The 19875-nt window shown below is 35.0% G+C and overlaps 1 pseudogene; it reads right to left on the minus strand.

The window, feature by feature from the left end:
• Positions 1–2790: 2790 nt before the first annotated feature.
• On the minus strand, positions 2791–19602 carry LOC107861712 (annotated as a pseudogene).
• Between the last annotated feature and the right edge of the window lie 273 nt (positions 19603–19875).

Genomic DNA, 19875 nt, shown 5'->3' on the forward strand with positions numbered 1-19875 from the left:
ACTAAAGATTTGATGGACAAAGTCCCCAACTAACCCCAACTAACTGTTAAAACTGAAATACTGAGATAACAAAATCTGTCCTCAAAGTATGTGACTCACCACAACTACTATTGCTATTGCGATAGAGTACTTAGGTACAATTAGGAACCTGGGCATCCGAACCTATAATATAAGACATCATAGAGCAAGAAATGAGTATTCGGTCAGTACTTTGAATGTACCAGTATACTAAATGAGGTTAAGCTATTATGTGTGGGTTCATGTGCATGAAAAATAACTAACTATATAGACAACATGAGATACCAAGAATGTTGTAAGGACTAAGAATGCATGATCAAACATAATACATGATACTAATAAAGTTGTAATTTGAGATACTAAGATTCTTATAACTGGATACTATGATTAAGAAGACCTTAAAATTGAACTCTGGACTGAATACTAGACTCTGAACTGAAAATTGGACCACGACTGTGGGAGCTATCATCTAACTGACATGACCTAATATAAGATATTGGGTCCAACAGATAATCCCAGTTAGAAGGGTGTTAGTACCGCTCCACGGGTACTAATAATGATTGTGTGGATCAAATAAAGTGTTTTCATAAAGGACTACGAGTCACCCTTAATTGGTAGGGCCCTAACGAGATATATGTCAACCCTTAAGTGGTAGGTTAACACCTCTAACCTATGCTGGCAATGTATTTCTGGAACATAGGGACTGCTGCTAAAGGTCACACCCTCAACTGGAAGGTGAGCCCCCATCCCTGGGTTCGCTCGGTGCTAAGTCCTACTCCTAACTGAATCGACTCTGTTTACTGAATTGAAATGAACTCTCTAACATGATGTACTGACTGAACTGAACATACACTAATATATATATATATATATATAAAGAATTTACACAACATTGAAACTAAGTAATCGGCTAATTTTTTTGGGTATTCATAACCACTGGATATAATAGTAAAACTAACAAAATCATATCGATACTTTGGGAACATGACATGTTAGCATTATTCAAAACTCATTCTTTGAGGCATTTTATCAAACACTTTCAATACATGTCTTAAACATGAGAATAGTCTTTAAAGCATGGAGTAGCAACATGATTTTGATATTAAATCATCAAACCAAGGCTTAAATAAGTGAACAATACCATTCAAACATAAAAGGTCTAATAACAACAACAATTTCATGTAATCATGAGATGGAATAGAAGATTCGTGAGAGTTCATGGGCGTTATTTATAAAAATTTTAAAGGTCATACTTTTCAAACTAAAAACTGGATTCATGGACCCCATGGGTGGAAAAGGTCCACGGATGAACATTAACATACCTGAATCAATGAATTCTTAGGAGCTCTTAGTGGGTTTCTTGAGACATGAACTTGAAACTTGAATGGCTAGGGTAAGTGTTCTTGAGAGGAAATGTTTTGGATTTGAGTGAAATATGAATTTAGGGTCAAAAGGTTGTTTTGGAACTCCAATCTCGTGTAAAAGTTAGGGAAAAAGACTAAAATATCCTCCTGGGCTCGATATTAAATAAATTGAAAAAGTGCCAAGTGATACAATGACAAACATATCGCGTCACTCATTGATGCAATTGGTGACACAACGTGTTGACCTTGTCAATACGATGGGCGATGCATCACAATCCTATCACGTTGACTTATTGTTTTGAATATCCAAACAAGCTTCAAACCTTGCCTGAAAAATCCAAAACTCACCGACCATGAACTACTGACAACTCTAATCATGAATTAACTTAAAAACCAAATTTTTAGGTTCGAGAAAGGTCGAAAATAAAACCATCAAAGTTTAGGGCTCAAAAATGGGACAAAGTCTTCAACACTTAGTTAAATTTGAGGTCTTAGGCCTCTCATGCATACATTATGAGCTGAATTGAACTAGGAAGCATATGGGATATTACAATATCTCCCCCTTGGGAATATTCATCCACAAATGAGGTTGATTAAGCTGAGAATACTAAGGGACTGAGATTACATATTGAATATACATGAATGAAACATGATTTCATGACTAAGTCTTAACATAGTGACTGACTGAACTAATTAATAAATGCTTGCAATGACATGATAACTGTTATTGTACGCAAACTCAATCAATGGCAAGTGGTCATCCCAACTACCCTTAAATTCAATAACACAAGCTCTCAATGTATATTCTAAGTCTGAATGGTTCTCACTGCCTGACCATATATCTGAGGGTGAAAAGTTGTACAGAGATAAACTTGGGTACCAAGACCCTTCTGAAATACCTTCCAAATGTGATAGGTAAACTGAGTACCTTTATGTAATATTATAGACAACGAAACACCATACAATCTAACTAAATCTATAATGTAAATCTTTCGGTAATCTTCAGCTTAAAAAGAAGTATAGACTGGTAAGAAATGGACTTATTTGGTCATTCTATCTAAAATCAGCCAAATCCAATCATGACTACGACATGAGTGATGCAACCCTATCACAAAATTCATGTTCACTTCTTCCGACTTCCAAGTGGTAATAATCATAAATTTTATTGAGTCGCTGTTGTGTAAAAACATAGAAAATAAACTATACACTAAAATTTATTTGAACACTCTAGATAGCTCTAGATCATAAACATTATTGAATCACTTCCACATAATAATAAACTCCATAATTAAGACTATTCCATGTCAGGACTCTTGATGGTTTTAGTTCATAAATTTTATTGAATCACTCATGCATAAAAATCATACTTCATAACTAAGACTATTTGAAGACAGGGCTCCTAACGAATTCAGTAATGCATTTTTTGATTGGAACATAGACTATTTTGAGAACCAATATCATCTGCCAGGAAGGAGGTAGAGTTGTTTCATCATGGCACCCCTTTTTCTGCTCTTGCATTAGATCCTTGTGAAAACTATATATGATTTCTCTTGTGATCCCTGCCATAACCACAACATGTTTAATGCTACTTAAGTAACATAGTTGCCAACAATGAATGAATTTATGGTCATGATGTCGTTCAAAAACAACGGTAGTGTTGAAGTCATTGAGAATAGCGCTAATTCCTTCTTTAAGAAGCCGATCTTTAAATTTTGAGCATTTTCAATGCATACTATGGAATCCTGTATTAATCCGACATGTCCTTTCGTGCATAAATTTTACCATAAGAATATCGGTGCAAAGACATTTCGACTACCAGAAATCGTTATACCTGCAGAGGTAATATACTCAATTTTTGAGAGGCTGCTAACATAACTTTTCTGTGTTATCTGAATGCCACAAGGGATTGGACATCCCATGAACTTGTGGTCTGATATTGAAATACTGCAAATTGGTTTATTTATGGTAATATTTTTTGCCTGTTGTCAAATATCATAAAGAATTAGATCATTTTTATATTTGTCACCTTGATCAGAAAATCATTGAAGGATAATTGAATAAAAGTAAACTTACATATTTTATAAAAGGGACAATCAGCCCATATAATGTTGCATCACAATGGATGTAATACTTTTCATTTGAATAACCACAATATTCAATTGCTTGTACAACCAAATGATGTCATCAATATCTCCTTTAAATGTTGTTCCTGCAAATTAAACATGTACTTAGAAGTTAAGGTAACAGACTACTTCACAACGTGAAGCTTTAGATTTTAAGGATGTAAGAATATTTACCAATATTGATATTGATGATGGTTGGTTATTTTTGGTTAAGAAGTAATTTTTTTTTCAAATCTGCATAATCAATCTAGCCACTTACTAAATTGTTTATAGTTTCTACCTCCATTTTGTACATTCTTGTTGCTTTGAAGATCGAGAAATGTGAATCCTCAGTAGCTATCTTATGCACAAATATATATTGTTCCAATGGTGAAAGTGAAGTACATAATTTAAACATCTTCGGATATATGTTTTGACTGTTGCTCAAGAAAATACAGTTATTCTTAAATATTTAAATTAAAATTTATAATTTTTTGCCTTTCCAAATAACTTTTGTGTATTTTTAAAAATTTTCAAATTTACACAGAATTTTTATATGTCTTGAAAGTATTCAAAGTAAAATTTACAGAGACTTAGGTGTAATATTTCAATGTTAATGCTCTGTTCCTCATGGGTAAAATTTTATAGTTAACTTAGTTGGGTACATGGAATTAGGATCATTTAAAACCACTAGTAAATTGACATGACCCGAACCATGGCCTAGTCATGTCGGGTGCCTCAAGCCCAACCAGGACCGGAGACCACCCCCAATACTCAACCATAATCGGCCTACACCACAAGTCGAATGAATTTTGAACATATATATAACATAACAAAATGGAACAATCATAATCAAATACGGTCAACCGGTACTAGCCTTAATACCAATACCAATGCCAAGACTGACACCAATGCCAACACTGCCCATACCAACCCAAAGAATTCTCACAAAGTCTCTATCCAAAAGTAAAACAATATCCAATCGGGACATGCCTCTGACCATAGCCAAAACAAAAGTCTATGAAATAACAAAAGAATGTTGAGAAGACCATAATATGAAATAGAGCCTTTCGGAGTATGGAAGCTCACCACTTTAATCCGACTCTAATCTGTCCTCGAATCCAATTACTGCGCAGGAGGAGTAGAATGGCTGGCTGCTACAACTTATGGGGATACAGCTCCCGAAGACGGATTAGTAGGTGAACGCTATCATGCACTCAAGATAAGGATAAAATAATGCCAACATTTAAAATCAAGTAAATAACTAAATGCATTCACATCCATATATATATATCTATATATATACATATATATTTATATATACTCCATGTCAGGTTAGGGAAACAAGTTTAGAATACATTTAAAATCATTAACCTGGGTTGGTGTAGCTTAACCGTCCTTGAACCATCCACGGGAAATATGGATTCAGTATTACCCCCTGAACGGGCCCCGGTGCGTGTAGTCGCACGAACCCAAAATATCACAGAGGCAGGGAATTCCTGTGTACCCTTTTCCCTCCATGATACATACATACAATAATAACTTAAGGGATTCCCATGTACCCCACAAGTATATGATCGCCATGACCAATCCCCATGTCGCCAAACATGAGTTTCCAGCGTCCGCCAATTGGACTCATACCTTCACGGTTAGCTATCGCAACTCGCCATTATTTCCCAGTTAAAACCATTAGAACACAGCCAAACCAACAATTCCATAAATTATTAACCAAGGCTCTAAGAATTGGTATCGTTATACCGACTATATCTTGTAAGAAATATCATTAGCCAACTCTAAGGGTATTCCCATAGAACCCGTAGGTTTCATTATTAAATTTACTTGGGGGACCCCCATGTACCCCACAAGGTTTTTAAATCAAAGACATGGCCAGCAAGGCCTTACCATTTAGTCATTAAAACCATTTAACCAATTTAGGTTCCATTACCATATTATACCATGCAAGGTTTTCAATAAAAGTCCAACAATATAATAAAAACATTCTCATAGGCATTTTAACAAACATATTGAGGGCATATAGTTTACAAAACCAAAACCAAGTGCCAATTGACCATTCCCATGCAACCACAAGTTCAGACCATCATTATAATATGAAAATCATAAGTAAGAACATAGGAAACATAAATAAATCATTCATAACCAAAAAACCCAACATATAATTCCAAACCCAAAACCATATCACAATTATTCTATGAAAACCATTCATAAAATATGTCTTTAGTTGAACTAATAATAAGGGAGGATTAACATGTCTTTGATTAGTAAGAAGATGGAGATAAACCACCCTTTAGAGCCTTAATTGACCACCTTGAAGGAAACCCTAGCTTTTGCATAACCCTAGAGTATGAGAGAGTTTAGAGAGAGTTTTTGAGTGCTTAAGATTAGAATAATAGGGTAAATGAAGTCCCAATAGTGTTTTAGGTCATGGGGACATAAGGGTGAAGAGGGGAAATGTCCAAAATATCCTCAACTTAAACTGTAAAAATTCCTGCAACAGGATATGACTCCACCACCCAAAACGTACCCTATCATATGAGTGGTACCCACCACTCATATCCTAGACAAAATGTTGGACCCCAACACTGTCCAGCATACCACCACCAAGGCCCACTCATACCCAAGTATACGACAAGTACCCATAAATCGTACCCTAGGCCACCCACCAAGAGCAGGACACACTAATCATCATACGAGATAGCTTCACTCACTAGTACCATCTCTATTACAAGTCATATGGTGTCCATTCATACTTTGGACAGTAACCAACTAAAGCCACACTGATTAATATGGGACCAAGCCCCCCTAAATCATATCCACATTATATGACTTGTACCCACAAGTCGTATGATGCCTAGAACCTAAAAACTCAAGAAATTCTAAGGATCAAAAACTCACGGTGTTTTAATTCTCCCCCACTTGGAACATTCATCCTCGAATGATAAAACAAGATAGTACAAGAACAATTTACACCCCAACACCTCGACTCTAACCTTTAACTAAGTTAGAAAACAAAGATGCAAGAAAATTAATCTTTTCTTTAACAAAGTTTGAAAACAAATTATAATGAAGAACACATACCTTTCGTATAAATTTTTAGAGCAGAAAATAGGAACGGATACTTGGACTTCATGTCCTCTTCCGCTTCTTAAGGAGCTTCTTCAACCTTGTGGTTCCTCCATAGAACCTTAACCAAAGCTACATCCTTGATCCGTAATCAATGAACCTGCCAATCCAGGATCTCAATTGGGACCTTCTCATAAGATAAAGAATCTGCAATACCAATAGCTCTAATAGGCACGATTTGAGATGGGTTACCCATACGTTTCCTCAACATAGAAACATGGAACACCAAATGAATAGAGCTCGAACTAGAAGGCTACTCCAACTCATCTACAACCTTACCAACCCTTCTCAAAACCAAGTAAGGACCAATATATCAGGGACTGAGCTTCCTCTTCTTACCAAACAACATCACTCCCATCATGGGAGATACCTTTATGAACATCTATCTCCAACCTCATACTCTAACTCTCATTGCCTTACATTGACGTAGGATTTTTGGCATCTTTGGGAAGCCTTAAGCCTATCCCGAATCACCTTGATCTTTTTTATGGATTGGTGAACCAAATCTGGCCCAAACATCTCTACCTTACCGACCTCAAACCACCCAATAGAAGATATTCATCTCCTACCATATACGGCTTCAAATAGAGCCATCCCAATGCTAGAGTGATAGAAATTATTGTAAGCAAACTCTATAACAGGTAAATGCTCAACACAACTACCACCATAGTCAATCACACATACCCAAAGCATATCCTCCAATGTCTAAATAGTCCTTTCTGCTTACCCATCCAACTGCAGGTGAAAAGTCATACTCAGACTAACCTTAGTCCTCAACCCTTTCTAAAACGACTGCCAAAAGTAAGATACAAATTGCATACCATGATTAGAGATGATAGAAACTGGTACCCCATGCATCTTTATATTTTCATGAAGATATAACCCTACATAATCCTTGGCAGAGAAGTTAGTCCTCACTGGCAAAATGTGAGCTGACTTTGTTATCCTATCCATAATTACCCAAATCAGATCAAATTGATTTTGAGTTTGAGAAAGACTGATAATGAAATATATGTTGATTACTTCCCGCTTCTATTCAGGCAATTCAATTTCTTGGTACAAACCTCCATCCCTCATGGCTCAACTGTACAAACCTCCATCCCTCATGGCTCAACTTTCTCTTGTTGACACACTAAACACTTGGCTACAAAATTAGCCATATCCCTCTTCATACCATTCCACCAATACATCTCCTTAAGATCATGATAGATTTTTATTGAACTAGGATGAACAACATAGCGCGACTCATGTGCCTTAGCCAAGATCCTTTCTCACAAACCATCAGTGTCAAAAACACACAACCTTTCTTGGAATCGCAAAGTATCATCATCACTAATCTCAAATACCATAACCTTTTACCCACCTACATCTCCCTTGATTTTCATCAAGATAGAATTTAACACTTGTTTCTCCTTAATTTCAGCACCCAGAGATGACTCTACCACTTCCTGCACAAATACACCACTATCCTCGAAGTCCAAAAGATAAACTCCAAAGTTAGCTAAGTGGTGAATATCCTTCACCAAGTCCCGTTTCTCCTTATCTGACTAAGTTAGACTCCCCATGGACAACCTGCTAAGAGTATTAACAATCATATTATCTTTATCTGGATAGTTCTGAAGGCTCATGTCATAGTTCTTGAGAAGCTCAAGTCACCTCCTTTACTTGAGATTAAGCTCTTTCTGTGTACATACATACTGCAGGCTTTTATGATCGAAGAAGATGTCCACATACACTCCATACAAATAGTGTCGGTAGATTTTCAACACAAACACCATAACTAATGGCTCCAAATCATTAGTAGGATAATTTCCCTCATGCACCTTTAATTTCCTAGAAGAATAGTCTATCACCTTACCATGCTATATCAGAATGCAACAAAGTCCCACAGGGGATGCATCACAATAGACCACAAACCCCTCAGTGCCTTCAGACAAAGTCAAAATCAGAGCTAAAGTTAGCTTATCCTTTAGCTTCTTGAAACTACCCTCATACGCATCTGACCATAAGAACTTAAGCTTCTTCTTAGTAAATTTAGTCAACAGGGCAGCTATAGAAGAAAACTTTCCACAAACCTCCTACAATAACTCGCTAAACCCAAGAAGCTCCGAATATCGATTGGAGTCATGGGTGTAGGCTACTTCTTAACCACTGTAACCTTTTACAAATCTACCTTGATCCCCTTACTAGAAATAATATGACTCAAAAAAGTGACAGTATTCAATCAGAACTCACATTTAGAAAATTTATCATACAACTATTGTTCTTATTGAATATGCAATGCAACACAGAGGTGGTTGGCATGATCCAACTCACTCTTAAAGTACACTAAAATGTCATCTATGAACACAATAACAAACAGATCTAAAAATAATGAAAGAACCTATTCATTAAATCCATGAATGTCATTAGGGCATTGGTCAAACCAAACAACATCACCAAGAATTCAAAGTCCCCATACCACATAAAAAAAGTTGTCTTAGGGATATCTATATCCCTAATCTTAAGTTGATAATACCCGAACCGAAGATCAATCTTAGACAAGAATTTGGCACCCTACAACTAATCAAACAAGTCATCAATCTTGGAAGAGGATACTTGTTATTTATCGTCACCTTATTCAATTATTGACAGTCGATACACATTTGAAGGGGACCACCTTTCTTATGCACGAATAACACCGGTGGGCCCTACGGGGGCATACTAGGATAGATGAAACCCTTATCTAGAATATCCTTTAATTTCTCCTTAAGCTCCTTCAACTCTTTCAGAGCCATTCTATATGGGGGAATAAAAATTAAATGAGTTTTCAAAACAAGGTCAATCCTAAACTCAATTTCCCTATTCAGAGGGACAACGGAAAAGACATCATGGATGACCACAGGAAATTTATTTACCACCAGAATCGAGTGCAAAGATGGACCCTCCAAGTTAGAATCCTTACCCGAGCCAAGTAATAAAGACACCCCTTGAAGATTAATCTCCATGCTCTAAGATATGATATAAACTTCCCCTTAGGAGCTAGGAAACCACTCTCCCACTCAATAACTGGATCATTAGGGGATTTAAAGAAAACCCTACATGTTTGATAATCTAAAGATGCATAATTCATCCCCAGAATAACGAAATCCATCATATTTAACTTATACAAATCCACCAAACTCTCCTTACTATCAATAGGTACCACATAGCCCCTATAGGCTTTTTTAGCAATTACAAAGTCACCTACTGGGTAGAAATAGAAAAAGGGTTTGAAACACACACTGAACCAAAACCAAAATGCATAGCCACAAATGGGATCACATAAAAAAAAGTAGACCTTAGACAAGTAAATAGTACACATTACAGGATAAGAATTTGAACATACCAATCACGATATAAGGTGATGCCTCAGACTTTTATGGGGTAGTGAGTGCATAAAGATGGTTCTGACCAGTGACAAAACTAGATAGTGTGCCCTTTGGTGTTGGAGCTGAAGAAGATACAATAGGAACATTATTTTCCCCAGAGGCAACCTTATCAATAGGATAATTTCTAAATATATGCCCTGACTGATCACAGCTGAAGCACCTTTCTCTTCCCTCATTACAAAAACCTTAATATAGATGACCACAGAACCTACAAAAAGGACATGATGGAGTCGGCTGATCCTCACTAGCCTGAGATTGGGACCCTGTTCCTTGAAGTTGTTACCACCGTGGAAACGCTTATCACCTGATAACTTTGGATAGAGAGCACTAGCTATCGAGTAAGACCCAGAATTTCCCTATTTTTTCTTGGACCATTTACCATCATCCCTATGTATTGCTTTTGGCCATCACCCTACTCAGAAAATCCAAATTTTTTTCACTGCCTCTTTCTTAACTCATCCTATTTTTTCTTTTTCTCCTCCACCTGATGCATATAAATAACCAATCTAGAGATATCCATGTCTTTTATCAGCAAGGTAGCTTTACTCTCATGGATCAAATCATGAGATAGTCCTGAAGTGAACTTTCTCATCCAAGCCCTTATATCAGACACTATCTCCATGGCATATCGAGACAACTAGTAAAATTTCAAGGCATACTCCTTGACCGACATCTTTCCTTGTTTCAAATTAACAAACTCCTTCGCTTTTACTACCCTCAACTTCTGAGAAAAGAAGCGATCCACAAATGAATTAGAGAATTCCTCCCACAGTGATGACTCATTAGTGTCACCCATGGCCTAATCCCATTCCTCGTTCCATTGGTACACCATATCCTTCAGTTGGTAGGCAGCAAACTCCACCCCTTCGATATTCATGGCATGCATAATCCTAAAAATCTTTCCCAAATCATCCAGAAAACCCTGAGGATCCTCCACCACCTTAACACCAGTAAAAGTCAGAGAATTCAACCTTATGAACTGGCTAAACCTTAAGGTCTTAGAAGATAGAGTAGCATATATACCACGCTCAGCCTGAGAAGCTACTAACTAAGCAATCATCTGAATCGACTAGCGAAACTCAGCATTAATCACATTAGCCTGAGAAGGACTAGAGGGAATTGGTAGAACTCTAGGATAATCAGGGATAAGACCCCTAGACCGAGTATGGATCTCATGAGTAGAGTGTGTCCCATCAACATCTTCCATTATTGGGATAGAGGAGTTTTCGTAAATAACAAATCGTCGAAATATGATTTGAAAAACAAATAAATAAGAATAAGAAGAGATTCCAGCATTTAAACTCCAAAGCTTGAAAATAGAACACAAGAAAGAGAAGTATTCCTAAATGCTTTTTAACCTCTCCCTTATGAGTATGGCATGCTACACACTCTTAACAGAGACTATACTCGACACGGCTTTATGCATTTTCAATTGACCATGAACCTAGGTCTTTAATACCAATTTGACATGACCTGAATTAGGGCCTAGTCGTATCGGGTACCTCAAGCCCAACCAAGATCGGAGACCACCCCCAATACTCAACTATAACTGTCTTACACCACAAGTCGGATGAATTCTGAACATATATATGACATAACAAAATGGAACAATCATAAATCAAATATAGCCAATCGATATCAGCCCTAATACCAATACTAATTCCAAGGCTGACACCAATGTCGACACCGCCTATATCAACCCAAAGTGGTCTCATAAAGCCTTCAACTAAGAGTAAAACAATATTTGGTCTGGACATGCCCCTGACTATAGCCAAAACAAAAATCTATGAAATAACCGAAGTATGTAAAGAAGACCATAACATGAAATGAAGAGTTCCAGAGTATGAAATCTCACCATTTTAACCTGACTTTATACTATCTCGGAATTTAATTACTGAGTAGGAGGAGTAGTATGGCCAATTTTTGTATCATAGGGGATACAGCACTGGGATACGGGTTAGCGAGTGAACGCTATCATACACTTAGGATAAGGATAAAATAATGTTAATATTTAAAACCAAGTAAATAACCATATGCATTCACATCTACACATATATATATATACATATATATAATCCACGTCAAGAAAGGGAATTGAGTATAGCATTTATTTAAAGCCATTAACTAGGATTTGTGTTGCTTAACCATCCTTAAACCACCCATGGGCTATATGGGTCCAGTGTTACCCCCTGAATGGGCACTAGTGCATATAGCTGCACGAATTGGAGATATCATAAGGGTAGGTAATTCCCGTATACGCTTCACCTTCTATAATACATATATACAAGAATAACTTAGGGGATTCCGTGTACCCTACAAATATATGATCACCATAACCAATCATCATGTCGGCAAATATGAGTTATCAGTGTCTGCCCATTGAACTCACACCTTCACGGTTCGCTATCACAACTTACCATTATTTCCCAATTAGAACTATCAGCATATAATCAGACCACAAATTTTATATATTATTAACCAAGGCTATAAGAAGTGGTATCATCATACTGACTATAACTTGCAAGCATGTCATCAGCCAACACTTAAGGGATTCCAATGTACCCCATAGGTTCCATTATTAGATTCACTTGAGGAAATCCCGTGTGCCCCATAAGGTTTTTAAATCAAATCCATGGCTACCAAGGCCTTACCATTTAGCCATTAAAACCATTTAACCAATTTAGGTTCCATTACCATATTATACCATGCAAGGTTTTCAATAAAAGTCCAACTGTGTAATAAAAATATTCTCATAGGCATTTTAACAAACATGTTGAGGGCACATAGTTTACAAAACCAAAACCAAGTACCAATTGACCATTCTCATGTAACCTTAAGTTCAAACCATCATTATATCTATGAAAACCATAAGTAAAAATATGGAAAAACATAAATAGATCATTAATAATCAAAACCCCCAATATCCAATTCAAAACCCAAAACCATATCACAATTATGCCATGAAAATATTCATAAAACATGTATTTAGTTGAACTAACGATGAGGGAGGAGTAACATGCCTTTGATTACAAAGAAGATGGATAGAAACCACCTTTTAGAGCCTTAATTGATCACCTTGAAGGAAACCCTAGCCTTTGCTTAACCAAAGATCTTGAGAGAGTTTAGAGAGAGTTTTTGAGTGTTTAAGATTAGAATAACAGGGTAAATAATGTCCTAATAGTGTTTTAGTTTATGGGGTCATAAGCGTTGAAGAGGGGATATGTCCAGAATATCCTCAACTTAAACTGTAAAAATTTTCGTAGAAGGATACTACTCCACCCCCTAAATCATACCCTATCATACGAGTGGTACCCACCACTCATCTCCTAGAAAGAATGTTGGACCCCAACACTATCCAACATACGACCACCAAGGTCCACTCGTACACAAGCATATGACAAGTACCCATAAACTATACCCTAGTCCATCCACCCAGAGTATGACACACTAATCATCATACGAGATGGCTTCACTCACTCGTACTATCTCCATACGATTTGTATGGTGTCCATTTGTACCTTAGACAGTAATCAACCAAAGCCACACTGATTAACATATGGCCAAGACTCCTTAAACCATATCCACGTCATACGACTTGTACCCACAAGTCATATGATGTCTAGAAGCTCAAAACTCAGCAATTTCTAAGGATAAAAAACTCAGGGTGTTTCATAAATAATAATAAATTAGGTGGAAATGAGATTTATTTGCCACTTATAAAATAATATAGAAGAAAATTATCTTTTCAATTCTCTTATGTGTAAAAATAAAAATCTCTAGTAAAATGATACCAAAAACCAAACTGTAAGTGAGCTAAAAGCTAAATCTCCCCATAAATACACTCTTTGATTAGAATTAGAACAAACTTGGTGTTAGGATATACTACAAACCATATGGTTTTGTTGTAGTAATATTTATTGAACAATTATTTATATATTTATTTATTCAGTTCAACAAATCATTATATTAAATTGAGCATTGTCATATATGTGTCCTCAACTTATATAGTAGATAATTTGGTGTACAGCGTTTTAGCTTATGCACAGAAGATTAAATCATCGGTTCTTATAAGTTAAAGTTATAGTTCACAATCACAGAAGAAAATTTAGACAATCTATCAGAATGATTGTAGTTTGAGATTAATGTAATTTATCTTGATTATGAGAATAATGTAGTTTTAACTTCTCATGCCAGTGCATTTTGTATGTATTCAACGGGACCGAGTAAAGATAGTTGTTTTGGACTGACTGATAAAAATATATTTTCTAAACTATTAAATTTACTTATATTCTCAATCTTGATATAACTATTAGGATCTGTAAATATTATTTATTGTTTTGATTTATTAAAAGGTGAGATTCTGAGATGGGTCAATATTCCTGGTCGATTGGATGTAAGAATATATATTGGTGAAATAAAAAGTTAGTTGATGAAATCCATGTCTCAATATAGAGATTGATGATATGCCTTTTTATTAAAAGCTTATAAGTTTGCATGTGTAAACCCGGCCGGTGGATTTATGAATCCGACATATAAAATAAGTTAAGCGTTGCTCTAAAGGAAATTAATCATAATATTAAATTTGTCAATAACTTAATTTATTGATTAGTATCTATAATATTAATATGGAGAGTTACAAAAGTGTTTAATGGAAAATTATGAAATAAAAATAGAAAAGTGCAATTAAGAATTTTTAGTGGAATAATTTGTAATTTATTATGGTAAGAATAATTCAGATTGATATTTTGAATTATTTCCATAATAGGGAGTCTCAGTAATTACTTTTGTGGTTCCTACGGTGCCCATATTAAAATAGAATTAGGAATCCTGTTTTATGAAAAAATAAAAAAGGAGAAGTCACCGTCTGTCCTTGTTAAAGTAGAAACATGTGTGTGTTTTCCTTTCCTTCTTAGACTTGGACTATAAATAGGGATTTCTTGTAACACCCCGTATTCAAGTATGTGTATTGGCGTATTCAAGTACGTGTATTGGTCTTATTTATATGAAATTAATTTTTTTATTTTATTTATACCGGAATTTGCCCGTCGATGGTTCCATGCGAAGGATATTGAATAAGCTTTCCAACAATATAAATATTTTAAAAAATGGATAGGTTTCGGATATAATCGAGCACGTTCAAAACTGTAAAACGGTGGCCGAGATATTTGGGAATAGTAAATGTGCAGGAAAATTTCCTGCACACAAACTACTGAGGCCAGCTGAATTTTTGGGTCAACTTCGAATGATCAGAACTCCCTTAATATAATGAACTGGGAGAGATGCGACCTATGAAAAGAAATATCTTTGAGTCTTCTTTCCAATACAATTGATTTCATCCAAATCCAATGTCTGAGTAAGGAGTTATACTCGTTTTACTTCAGCCTATCAAAATAGATTTTTAGGGTCAACTTCAAACAACCATAACTCCTTGTACAGGACGAACTGGGTGGCCTACTTTATATGAAATGAAATACCTTTAAATTATCCTTCCAATGATACAAATTTCACCCAAATCCGATATCGGAGCAAAGATTTATGGTCGATCTACTTTAGCTTATCAAAACAGTTCACCAAAGGACAGATCTGATATTATTTAAATTTTAAAGGCATTTTGGTCATTTCCTATTATATTATGGGCGGGAATACGTGTATATACACATGTATATGAGTTCAAAAACTCATTTTCATCATCAATCATTGAAGAAGAACAAAGCCTAGCCAAATTTGACCTTTAAATTACTTTTGATTCAACCGTAGAAATTCCAAAGTAATTCGATAACTGCGTTTGTCATCTCGAGAGCTTCGAACGACACCTATTATTTGTGCAAATAGGATTGCATAATCAAGAGGTGAATTATTAGTTATGAATATTTTTTGCCTTTGTTCTTTTCCATATGTAAATGTGTGATAGAGGATTATATGTATTGGTTGTTATTGAAAGGTGATGGAAATAGGGCTATGGACTATTTTGCATGGTTTGATTGTATTGAATTGTGGAAGGTGAATATGGTAATTGAGTTATGGAAGCTGGATATGGTGATATACTATTTAATTGATGATTATTTATGTCTATGGCTTAATTTGGTTTAATGGATTGGTTGGAAGGATAAATGAATCCAAACTTGATATTGGAGGATGTTGTATGAATATGCATGGTATGTGAATGTAATTGGAGTATAAGAGGGTTAAAGTGACACCCTTTATGGTGTAACTAAGGCTTACTACTTAATCACTAGTTTGGTTAATTCAAATAATTGAATTGTGATGTTTGGTTGCTAATACTAGATTGCTATATATGTTCATTGTAGATAAGTAATCCGAAAAGACGGGAAGTCTATTTGAGACTAGTATTGAAGGTTGAAAGTCAGGTATGTAAAGCATACTCTATACCATATCTTTGGTATGAAAGTGAATAATTGTTCTATTAAGAAAGTTTTCAAAGTTATTCAGTAACATGTGATCCATAATTGTTTTGTATGATGTCCTACGTTACCAATGAACTTGTTTCCACCCTACAAGATTTCAAGAAATTCCAATACTTACTTGTTTTCCAAATCTTACATGTTTATTGCACTAATGAATGTCAGAAGATATCCGGTTACTCAAACAAGTTCCATGTGCTATTAATGACTCTAAAATGTTTCATTGATATACCAATAAGTTCCTACTTCATTGTTATGGCATTGATGACTCCAAAATACGTCATTGATGTGCCAATGAGTTCTTACTTTATTGTTATTGCATTGATGATCTATTTATATGTCTTTTATTGATGTATCATTGTTTCAAAGTATCAAAAATGCGGTGGCGACCGAAATAACAATATCAAAGATTAATTGAACTAAGTGATGGAAGTTCTCTTTTATCGGGTGGTATCCTAGGGGCATAAGCCTATCATGGGTCGATCCCTATTTATGTATTTATGGGTGGTATCCCAGGGGCCTATCATGGGTCGATCCCAGTTGATATGTACTGGAGGCAGCCTAATGGTCATAGTACAGTACAGTAATGATTACAAAGATGATAAAAACGAAGGTAAAGTGATTCAATAAATACAATGTATAGGTTGTCACAAGTTCTAGGAAGTGTGGTCCACTCCTATTACGATTTATCCACTCGTTTCTGATTTTTATTGAGCTCCTATATCATATGTGATTATCTATAGCTTTACATACTCAATACATATTTCGTATTGACGTCCCCATGGGGGAACTGCATTTCATACTACAGGCACAGGTACCTCAGCTCATACACCGCACAAGTAGGAGCCAGGATATCCAGCTGCTTTTGGTGAGCTCCAGTTTTCTTCGTGGCTTTCTGTGTCATATCCAGTCACTTTTGGTATTGTATAGAAGTTAGTTATATGGAGGGGTGTGTCTCGACCTTAGTTAAACTCTGTGTATTATCTAGAGGCTTTGTAGACCTAATGTACAGTCAAGGTGGTGTTTTGTTAATAGACGTGATGGCTCCAACGGCCAAGTATTGTATATACATATATATGTATGCTCGAGCTTATACAGGTGATTATTTCCTTTTATATGTGACATGATGCTGTCCGAATTTCGGGTTTTCATAGAGGTATGCATAGAAAGTATAAGGTTATGAGCTGGTTCTCCCGGGCCTCCTCGGTTACGGGTGCCAGTCCGCCCCAATAGGATTTGAGGCATGATATTTCTCTAGCCTAGAAAAAGAATAAGAGGGACAATAGAAAGAATTGGATATTCTATTCAGTACTTGTCCACGTAAGTATTAAGAGAGTTCGGTTGTCAATTTGGGATCACTGTAGAAGACCGCAGATTTGAGAAAAATTCGATTCAAGATATCTGCTCATGCTTCAAGAGATATTCCTGATTATTTTATGCATCTTTTGTGTGAACTATGTGTTTATATTGATTGTCTATGTTACATGTAAGAGATCCTGCTTATTTTCTTCCACTACAGTGTGCCTGATTTTCCAACACTTGGTTTGTAAATGGAGATGAGAAAGTCACCAAAGGCGACTTCATAAATTGAAATTTGATGAAATCGGTTTAAAAAGTTTTTAGCATTTTACTACTTTTATGGATTTAGATTAAATAATTATTAATGGCTTGTGGCTTTTACATATATATTTCTATTCCATATTAAATATTGAGTTTAGATAAATATGTAGCCCAAAGAATATCATCCTATTTGGCGTGAATAAATTTATTTTAAAAAATATTTTTTAAAAAAAATTACTTTCAATAGAACATATTTGGCCAATAAATTTTAAAATCACTTATGAATATTAATTAATATTTGGACATGATTTAAAAGTGCATTTTCTTTTTTAACAGTGTTTTTCAAAAAAGTATTTTTGAAAAGATTTTTTTTTAAATCTTCTAAAAATAACTTTTGTTACTCCCCCAAATATTATATATGTATATATATATATAAAAATTTGATCAAACAGATTATATATTCATCTTTGAAGGTGGTACTAACCCAACCAAAAGACCATGAAGATTGCCCTCAGTGCCACCATTAATAATGTATCCCCAATATTCATCTTTCTCAATCTCCCAAAGTTGAGCAAACCAATATTAAACAATTACTTCAAAATCTTTTGAATGAAAATCTACAGGACTCTACGTGAAGGGATCTCCATAGTTATTCAAGGAGAATTGTAAAAGTGGCGCTAATATTGCATGATGCTCGTAACTAATGTTAGTTGGATAACCTATAAATCAGTATATCAAAATATACTATGAAGAAAATCATAAAAGACTTAGTCAAATTAAAAGATTAAGACTTGTAAACGACCTATGTCGAGGAACTCTACAATATACTTGATGTAGTTTTAATAGTTTAATCTATAAAGTTATATATAGAGATTTTGCAAACCAAAAGGAGTGCTTGGTGAGATAGATAGCACTCTGATTATTAAGCATCATTTGGTAGAGTGTATAAGAATAATGTAAAATATAGTGTATTAGTAATGTTTGTGTTAGCTATCCAAGCATTAGTTATGCTTGTATTTTTCTTATGTAATGTTTGGTTTGATCTATCAAAAAAATATGAATTACATAATTTCTATAAAAGAAAATAACAAAATACCCTCCATATATATGTTGGAAAGGATGCGAAAAAATTTTTGTGGGACAATTGTATTTTTAAGCATGCTAATGCATGCGTTAGATCCATTCCATTCCTAATGTCATAGATTTTGAGATATTAGTAATACACACCTTAATACATAATAAAGTCTACATTAGCTATACATAGGTAAAAAAAATACAGACAAAACACTAGTAATATAAAAAAACTAATACATATATTATTCTTTTTAATACACTCTGCCAAACGATAAAACAGGCCTACTCTATATAAAAGCTTAATGTAGTTGTGTTTGTATGAAATGACTGAGAATATTAGGTTTATCGTTTATATACAATGACTCCAAATATTGAGTCAAAATCATTTCTAGTTCTTGGGTAGACGATTTATCTTTAATATTAGGTTCCACCGAGACAAATTTTTCCTTGGCAGCGATGGTGCGTTGATTTCATCTTTTGTTGGGACTGCCACTAAATCAAACTCCTTCATACTTTTATTTTTGACCGTTTCAAATTCTTGATTACTCTACAAGGTGTTGGTTTGTCACGTTGTTTCTATATGATTTTCAATTTTGTATAAAATCTTAACAGTTAAATCAACAATTAAACCGATAATGAGTTATACCAATATCTTGATAGTTCTATAATGATTTAACATATCTAAAAATTTATAACCAATAAGCCAGATTAATAAATTTCAAAATCGAATCAAATCAATCAATACACAACCTTAATTATTAATGCAACTTCATATAGTGAAAAA

Source organism: Capsicum annuum, chromosome 8, assembly GCF_002878395.1.
Source record: "Capsicum annuum cultivar UCD-10X-F1 chromosome 8, UCD10Xv1.1, whole genome shotgun sequence".
Classification (NCBI taxonomy): Eukaryota; Viridiplantae; Streptophyta; class Magnoliopsida; order Solanales; family Solanaceae; genus Capsicum; species Capsicum annuum.